Source organism: Penicillium malachiteum (assembly GCF_028827825.1).
Source record: "Penicillium malachiteum strain IBT 17515 chromosome Unknown utg000001l:1.0-8184562.0:1.0-8186909.0, whole genome shotgun sequence".
Classification (NCBI taxonomy): Eukaryota; Fungi; Ascomycota; class Eurotiomycetes; order Eurotiales; family Aspergillaceae; genus Penicillium; species Penicillium malachiteum.
Genome location: NW_026643094.1, coordinates 6,864,498 through 6,873,272, shown reverse-complemented (window position 1 = coordinate 6,873,272; position 8,775 = coordinate 6,864,498).

Below are 8,775 nucleotides of genomic sequence, written 5' to 3'. Positions count from 1 at the left end.
GAAATTCCGGCTAAGGTCCCCATTGTATCTGAAAGCAGAATAACTGGATCCATAAGTGGACTAGCGGCAAGGCCCGAGGTAGTTTCTCGAAAACATAGACGCCGATTTCGAATATTGCTCCAGAGTGTGGATTCACGACACAAAGGCTCGTATATAGTTTCTCACATAATTTGTCTTGACCAACACTTAGCCCTCTTACTTAGCTTTCTCCTCGTCAGCCACCCATGCCTTCTCCCCATTGGAGCCTTGTTTCCAATCGCTGAGAATTCCAGTCAGTCTCTCTCGGGACGAATGCAGAGCGTTGTCAAAAAACCGCAGATGAGATAGCTGCTCATTGTAGCGATGCTGAAGCTTTTCTCTCTCATTACTCAGATGGAGTCTCGATTCTTCCAGAGTTTGATTTCTCTGAGCCTGCTCCTTGCATTCAAGATGCTTGGAGACGCAAGATTCCCACAGGCGTCGATATATGCCCAGAATACGAGCTGCTTGGATAGCGAGCTTCGGGTCCTTGCGATCGAGCTCTGCCAGTGCTTCAAGGGCGGGTCGCAAAGGCTCATTGATAAGTGATTCCTTTGACATCGAATTAACCTGTGATTATTAGTTGTGGACACCCTGCTCGGAATATTGACTTACCTACCAAATCATGACAGGGTTGTGGTACAGGCTGAGGCCTAGGGGTATCTTCATGACTCGGAGTCTTTCCCGAACCACGACCTTCGTCCCCGTCGCTCTGGGATTTTTCCTGCAGGCTCTCCATATTTCACGGACTGAAAGCGACAAGTCTCCTATGCATTTTTTGGGATTCCAGCAGATCTTTTTACTTTATATCAGAAATCTCATGGCGAGCAACGAGTTGAACGATGTAGCTCGAGTTCAGTGAGCTGTTTGTCCTTTGACCACGCGCTTTGTCTGTCAACTTTGACTCGCAAGACTGTTCAAGCTCAACAAACATTGGTGACCTCGCCCATTTTGTGATCTTGATAAAATTTCACACAGGTTGGATTCTCACAACCGGAATATGGATGTTTGTTTGTTCCATCACCGCTAATTGTTCAACTTGTAGATCACTTGTTGTTCACCTCTTGCCCAACGTTGATATACCAAGCAGACGCACTTTCCATTGAGCTTGGTCATAATGATCCATATATCAATAGAGGAAAAGTTCCACAAAGGGCCATAAGGCACAAGCTTCAATTTAAGTTATGCAAGTCTAGAAACCGCCAGTAAAGCCTGGACACTTATCAGAGCCCGGATCTGGTAACGTCGCTCATAATCCCAAGCCAAACTCTGGGTATCCAATCCCACTGGGATCTTTGAAATCTTAGTCCTGGCTATCAGTCCGCCAACTACCAGTGACCTTGCCCTGCATGACCCTCTGGTGGAAGAATACTAGCAGGAGCCGTAAAGCCACTGAAAAACGTACAAATAATTCCGCACCCCGAATCGCACATGCTCATTTATATGCCAGAACAGAAGCGACATGGCCTAACAAATATTATAGGTAGGTCCTTGGATATCATCCGTCTATGAGAGAGTCTGTTGAGGTCTTGGGGAACTAGGAACAGGATATAGCTAAGCGCACCTGAACATACCGGGAGGGATAGATATTTAAAGCATTCTATTAAGCTTTGGAGAAACGATTCTAGAAACTATAACATCATGCCTCTATTTCACGCTATTTCAGAATCACAGAAAAGGCCTGCCTAATTGAAAGATTTCCTTTCCAATCTCAAGGTATATTGAGCATTGAGCCTTCGATACAGTAACTCCAGATTTTGACATCAGAATACCCACAGAGTTATTGCTCAACTAGCACCCAGCACTTCGAATCGTGATAACAAAATGGTAGGCTCTTTCTTTTCGTTTTCGAAATCATGACTTGTCACCAGAGTTGGAGCCGGGTAGTGGGAGCTCTAACTGGTCAGCTTTGTGTTTCCTTGAATCATTTCCATAATCTAACCTACCAACTGTGAAGTAAGAAAGGCCCAAAAGCCCGAAGAATCTGCCGAGAAAATGTATACCCGGCCCGTCTCCCGCATACGAATCCCCACGCACACATCGGCATTGCACATCTTACTATATTCATCTGCCTTTTTCATCAGATTTGCTTTACGGCGACCTTGCTTTTGGCGCATCAATTTTTTGGCCGACGATATTGCCATCGATAACTTCGCAAAGACCGTATTCAAACACCAGTAAGACTAGTGTGGGAAAGATAGAATATGTAGGTTATATATATAAGAGCTACAAAATTTTATTGTGCTCTACTTGTGACGAGGTTATCAAATTGTCAACCGAGAAATGATCACCAAACACCAGACACGCTTCCTTTTCAAAGACGATCTCAATTGTAGTTATGTCTAGATTACGTGACTTCGATATGAAAAATGTGGCCCTTAAACGTAATTCAATTTGCATGATGAATTAGACTTGTGCCTTATGCTTATGCGATAATCTACTGATATAAACTTATAATTTAAGCCTTACCCATAAGAGAGGGGAAATATGAGAGTAGTAAGAGTGGTGAGAGTGGTGGGTGGTGAGTGGTGAGTGGTGAGACTGTGAGACGTTCTGTTATTAATGTCTACTCCTTTCAAAAATATACCGAAAAGTGTCCCTTTTTACTAATTTCAGGTAACCCTTAAGTAGGCACCATCCGTTTCAAGCAGGAAACATGCGGTTTAGACGGTTTTTCAGTTTCTTCGTACTTAAATGGCCGGCGAGATATAGTATATGTATACTTGTTCATCATTACAACTCTCCTCTGAATGAGCAACTCAGCTAAATTCGACTTTTTGGCAGCCTTGAACATGAACGGGAAAACAGTCGTTCCCGAAAACTCCACGCCCGCTCTTCCCCTCACGATGATTCTGCCCAAATTCCCTCTTCCATTGGCCGATATATCTGAAACGGCTACACTTGCGAGGCCAGACATGCCAACATTGGTTCCTTCAGGGTCGTTTCCGAGCGGTGCAAATACAAGCTCAGCTGCTAAGGGTCTAAACCTGCTTATTTTTCAGTGGATGGTGGTGTTTATTCTCTTGAACGCCTTCCACAACTTGCTCGGAAATTACCATCGATAAGAGCATATACAGTATCTCCGCCTTTTTCTTCTGGGTCATTCCAACACATGTCTAGCTATCCTACTACGTTTATCTGACTGGATCGCACCTAGTCCACTATCTGATTGGCCATGAATTGAGCTTATCAAACGAGATTTCCGGAATTTATGATATATGTTCCTGTTCAGCATTGAAAGTTACCACAGGATCGTTTTGTCTTAAGCAGTAGTGTACTATACCATGCCATCCTGTCACATGCTTAATACATTAAATCGCCTAGTTAAATTTATGTATTCTACCTTATTTGGGGCTCCCAGAGGCGGCTTGTTTCATGATCATAGAGATTCAATAAGTTATATACATACTATATCGCTTGGCTCTCATACACTCTCTTTTCTTTCATGTTATTGAAATTTACGATCAGATCGGCGTCTTTTACACAATACATAGTAGATCTTCTGTCCTGTAGTTAATTTATTTTAGTTCCCTAGTGTTATTTTATATCTTTCCCCTTTGTCAATAATATACTCTCTTGGGTGGCCTCATCATAGTCTTTCAGTATTGACTTATGGCTTTCCCCTTATTATCCCCTTATGGCACATGTTGCCAATATATATTTGGACTCTAGGCCGTAGATATGGTTTATTCTTCCGAGGCTTCAAAGATAGGAAAGTCTTTACACTAAGATCTAAATTACTCAATAACATTAATGCTCCAGCATAGACCACCATGTCTGGGCTAGAACTAGTGTTGAATTATTTCCAGAAGAGTCTTTCCATGGTACATATATAGAGTTTAAAGTCTATTCCAAGACCCAGAATGCTCTGGGCCCATCATGGAAAAGGCTTGTTTTCCCGGAAAATCCCCTATTAGCATTGTCATTTCTCCCCGGCAGATCCCCCCCAACAGTTCTGTAGATTGCCCCACATCCGCATCAGGACTTAAACTCAAATTATGTAGAAATCGATTGTGTATGTGTGATACTATACTGTATAATCACATACCACATTCTTATGTGTCAACCTCGGTAGCCAACGGTAGCCAACTTCGGAACTTCCGTAGAGCCTCAACTTCACTGTTCACGGGCATCTTAGGCTGCTGGCAATATCTGGCCACGAGAATATAACAAAGTCAAGCCTCCATTTTCCCGGGCTCGATTTTGAATGAACTACCCGTTACCGCTGACTACTACTATATCTCCGCATAGAGCCCTTTGACAAGGTCGATCAACCATGAGGGCCATTTTTCTCGCCGACAGTCGAAGGCAATAGGGGTTGAGCACTCTGCCAATTTTGTGAGCTGCGCACTTCAGGAGTTTTCTGTGTGGCACCATACCTGATATGTGAGCTCCCATTGATGGAGAGCGCTCGCAGTCAATGCTATGGGACGAACCTGTTGATACCGGGGAATGGGATCGACCGAGCTTCCGCGTCCTTTCCTCTTGAAATGTCGTCTCTGGCCTCCCCAGCCTGTCATAGTCGTAAGGCGATCTCGAGCGAGAATGTCTCCGAGATATAGAGACCCTGCGTCGGCTGCGTCCACGCTTGCGTAGAATATGATACTTCTTGCCTCGAAGTGACTCGATGCTTCGATCGATTCCAATTTCATTTTGATAAGCATAAGCGAGTTCTTTCCAAGTCATGCCGGATCTTGACTCCAGCCAGGGAAGAAGGTTTTCCTCTTCCCATTCTGACCAGCCTATGGAGCTTCGAGGAGGCATCGATGCAAGAGAATGGATCCGATGACAGGAATAATGATACAACATGGACAGTGAAGGAACGGCCACAATAGCGGGTGTGTTGAGATTTAAATGACCATTCTCGAACTTGAAACTGGCCCAGTCGATCGGAAAAATATAATCTAGTCAAACTGAGAAAGAACTGGCGTAGCTACTTACCATCTGTTGTTACCCTACGGTGTGTGTGCAACTGTAGTGCAACAATGGTCCATAATTTTCACTTTTAACAGCTTGGTCCATGGATAGGATAAATTCACTGATTCTCTTTGGTGACTCGACTAGTCTAAGTTCCTTAAACAACCCACGGTTCACCAAGCGGCGGAACAATCAACAGAGTGGCGTGTAACCAATTTGCAGAGGCATTCACTATTGTTGACATTGCTATCTCATAGAGTGGTGAGATTTTCGGAACTACTCTACCAGAGGATAGAACTTTATCACTTGAAGGCCTAGAGCTTTATTCAACGAATCACAAAAATATTTCTATGTATTGTGATTATAGTGGAGCGAATGCTCTCTGGTATTAAGACTCACGCTTTCCTGACCTAGTTCCTTTCTTTTATTGTAAGAACCCTGAGCAAAATTCCTAGTCTACTTGAATCCAAAATGGGAGCTATGCGAAAGCGTCTTTCGTCAAGTCGAGAGAAGCAATTCCATGATAGACTGCAGCGCGCCCTATTATCTGTGTCCTTTAAACACGACGGGCCTACGGCCTCTCCCCGGCCTACAGAGGGCGATACCACAGAGGATGAAGATCTTTCCCAAGAAGAGGTCACACAGTCAGAGACTGAGCTGGATGAAAAGACTCATGCAGGAATTACCCGTCTCCCAGAGATGAAGGACATGAGACCTAGACGAACAGCCATCGGAGCGGAATCTCAGCCAAGTCCCTCGAAGGACAGTAGCATTGTGGCCTTAAATTGCGTTGCAGAGTAAGTAGAGCTTCTTTGGAATCTAAGCTGGAAGAGTTCCGCTAATATGCTGCAGACTCGACAAGCGAGTGAAGTAAGACAAATCCTTTCTGCCTCTCCTTTGACTCTACGTTTGACTTTCATGACTGATGAATTTACAGATCTCTGCAGGATTCTCGGGACCGACAGTTGGATATCAACCAGTCTATGCAACGTGATCTAGAGAATGCTCTTGGCCGTCTCGCCGAGATGGAGACTGTGATGAGTCATGAACAGAGAGAGTCAGATGAAAGAGGGTGTCGGAGGACTAGACGGATATTGCGTTCGGAACGGTGACCTAAAAGACTATTAGAATGCATCAAGAATGTGGTTGAGAATTTGATCACACTCGGCCGAATTGGAGGGTCTTCTATTTAGTAACAGATTAGTAATGATATATATTTTTCACTTATGTCAGTTGTAAATAGATACTGGTACGGCCTACGGATTATCCGGCCACGAATGATCTTTCCCGGTAATAATGCTATTGTATAACATTAATAGTACCATCATAGGACTAGTCTTCGCTACTTGATGGCCTAGGAAACTTGGGATACATAGATAACCCAAGGAATAATTAAAAAGGGCTGGATGGATATCCCAGTCACCTATGACGAACCAATACTGCTGTTTCAAACATTGTGCGATTGAAAAAATCAATTTCTTCACCATACCCCCTATCCGGATTGAGCAGTACATGTAACTGACTTTTGGGTACCTTGGATGAGCGAGAGCTGGTTCTCTCTTTGTGTCAGCTCTGAGTGTTATAAAATACCCTTGGAAATACCTACTTCCAGCCAAGTGGGAATGTAGATAGTCATTCGGGGTTGTAACATACTCCCTGTAATGAGCTGGGTGTGAATGGGCATTGATCCAACATTTATTCGATCGGGAGAGACAGGAGGGCAGGAAGGGTAGAATCATGGCTACGGTTTATTGCTCTGACTGTAATGAGACAGAAGCTTAAGAAATAGATATTCACATAGCATAATTCAGAGTACCCACTTGCGAAGCGAGGCATTACTCAGAATAAGCAATTTACGGCGTAGTGCTTTTTAACAAGGTTTTATTTCAAGCCAATTCTAACAAGTAAATCACATTTTGGAGAGCCCAATTAGCATCCCCTTGGCCGCTCAACGCGCCTTATGCTACTGATCCATACTGATTGGCCGTTACGGGAGATTGCTGGGGAATGGGAGATCGCCCGATGAGGGGAGTTCTGGAAGAGCAATGTGGCCCGGGTCGGCCCAACTTCCATGGATCACTCCGGAACCGGGCAAATAGAAGCCTGTTGCTTTGTTCTCGAATTCATCCACCCCATTTCCGAATCGAGAAGTCATCGACATCATCTCACACCGCGCTCGGTGTAAGAATGACTGGATATCGTGCCATAGGACTTGGCCCTGTATCACCCCATCGGCGGTCCCTAGCTGCTGCTGCAGTTGGCCGACTTCCTTTTCAAGTCGTGCAACCTCTGCTTGTGCATTTCTCGTCGTAATCGTCATATCGTGAAGCTTAGATGCAGTTTCAGCTTCTTGACTGCGGATTTGCTCCAGCTCTTGCAAGTGCTGAGCTTGTTGATCCTCCATTTGTGCTACCATCTCATCAAATTCTCGGCCCATGATACCGATGATCTGGAAGCACTTGCGGTGGCTTGGATCGGGGCGATCTGGAAAAGTACCTTTTATCACCTGATTTATCTTGATAATGGTTAGCATAAGGTTATGATCGTAATGGGTGTAGTTGATTCAGGATATGCATTATGAATGCATATATATATGTATATACCAAAGTAATCATCACTTACCTGGTGTGAACGAGGGTTGACTTTCTCGTTAAGAGGGCTTTGGTGCCTTAAGGCAGGATTGGTCTTTGGTGTCTTTGCCATCATGGATTTCACTTCGGTCGATACTCGATTGCCCAGCGGATGGGGAGAAGGATTTCACGAAAAGACAGACCGAACGCCCATTTTTAAAGCGCCCATAGGCTCTGATATTTTCCCCTGCCAAGCAGTTGGCTAGGAACAAGATTCTGAGATTCAGACACCAATGCCCATTTTTGGCAACGGGAAGTGATTGACTGGTCCACACAAAATGCTTTACCAGTTTATCTGGTAGTTCGATTCCACCAAGAAACTGCGCTGTCGCCGAGCAAAATCCCACGGTTCAACCTCACAATTTACCTTAGTGTGGATCAATCAATTTGGGTAAACTGTAGGCATTTGCATAGGGTCGTAGTATCCGCCGTTGCATTCTAGCAGCCCGTCTCTGTAAATTGGTCAAACGGGTTTGGAAAAGATAACATATGTGGAACGAAGGTGAATTCCTAGTTTTGATTAGGCCGAGAACGACCCAAAAGATCGATTCAGTGGCAACAAGGGGCCCATTCCTAAGGTTAGTACAATTCATTATTTGGAATACACAATAAGCCAGGAAACTTTATATTTGAAATCTATTGCCTTGGATTATAGTGATGGCCCTTGACCTGGATTTTGATAATGGTGAGAAAATTGATAAGTCTTGATTTATCATCGGCATCACCAAGTCAATTCTACAAGATACCAAGTCAGATAATTCAGTAATACGGGTTAGGTTGTTACTTCACAGCTAGGCAATGCCAGCCATACAAGTTATACCAGGAGTCTACTCCCCGGTATAGAAATACAAGTGGTTATGGTGGGTCCGAGGATCCCCGGTTAAGGTGATATGATTTCAGCTCTGATCGGGTTTAACTACAGAGAGTATTGGTAGGTAGCCGTCTTTGATAGGCCTACACTCGTATATTGCTAGCATAATCAAGCCTTTTTTCGAATAGCCCAGCCATAGCTGCTTTTATTAACCGACTTCGGCAACATTAAAGCAACCCGGAAATGCCGATATGCAAGAGGAATATAAAATCCAGTCTTTTTCTTTTTCTGGATACTTCACAGGTACTATAGCTCATGTTCGATCGCAAATCCACAAGGAAATCCATAGGTCCTGAGACTCAAGTATCCCTATTAATAATGGTGTGACCAAAATTACAC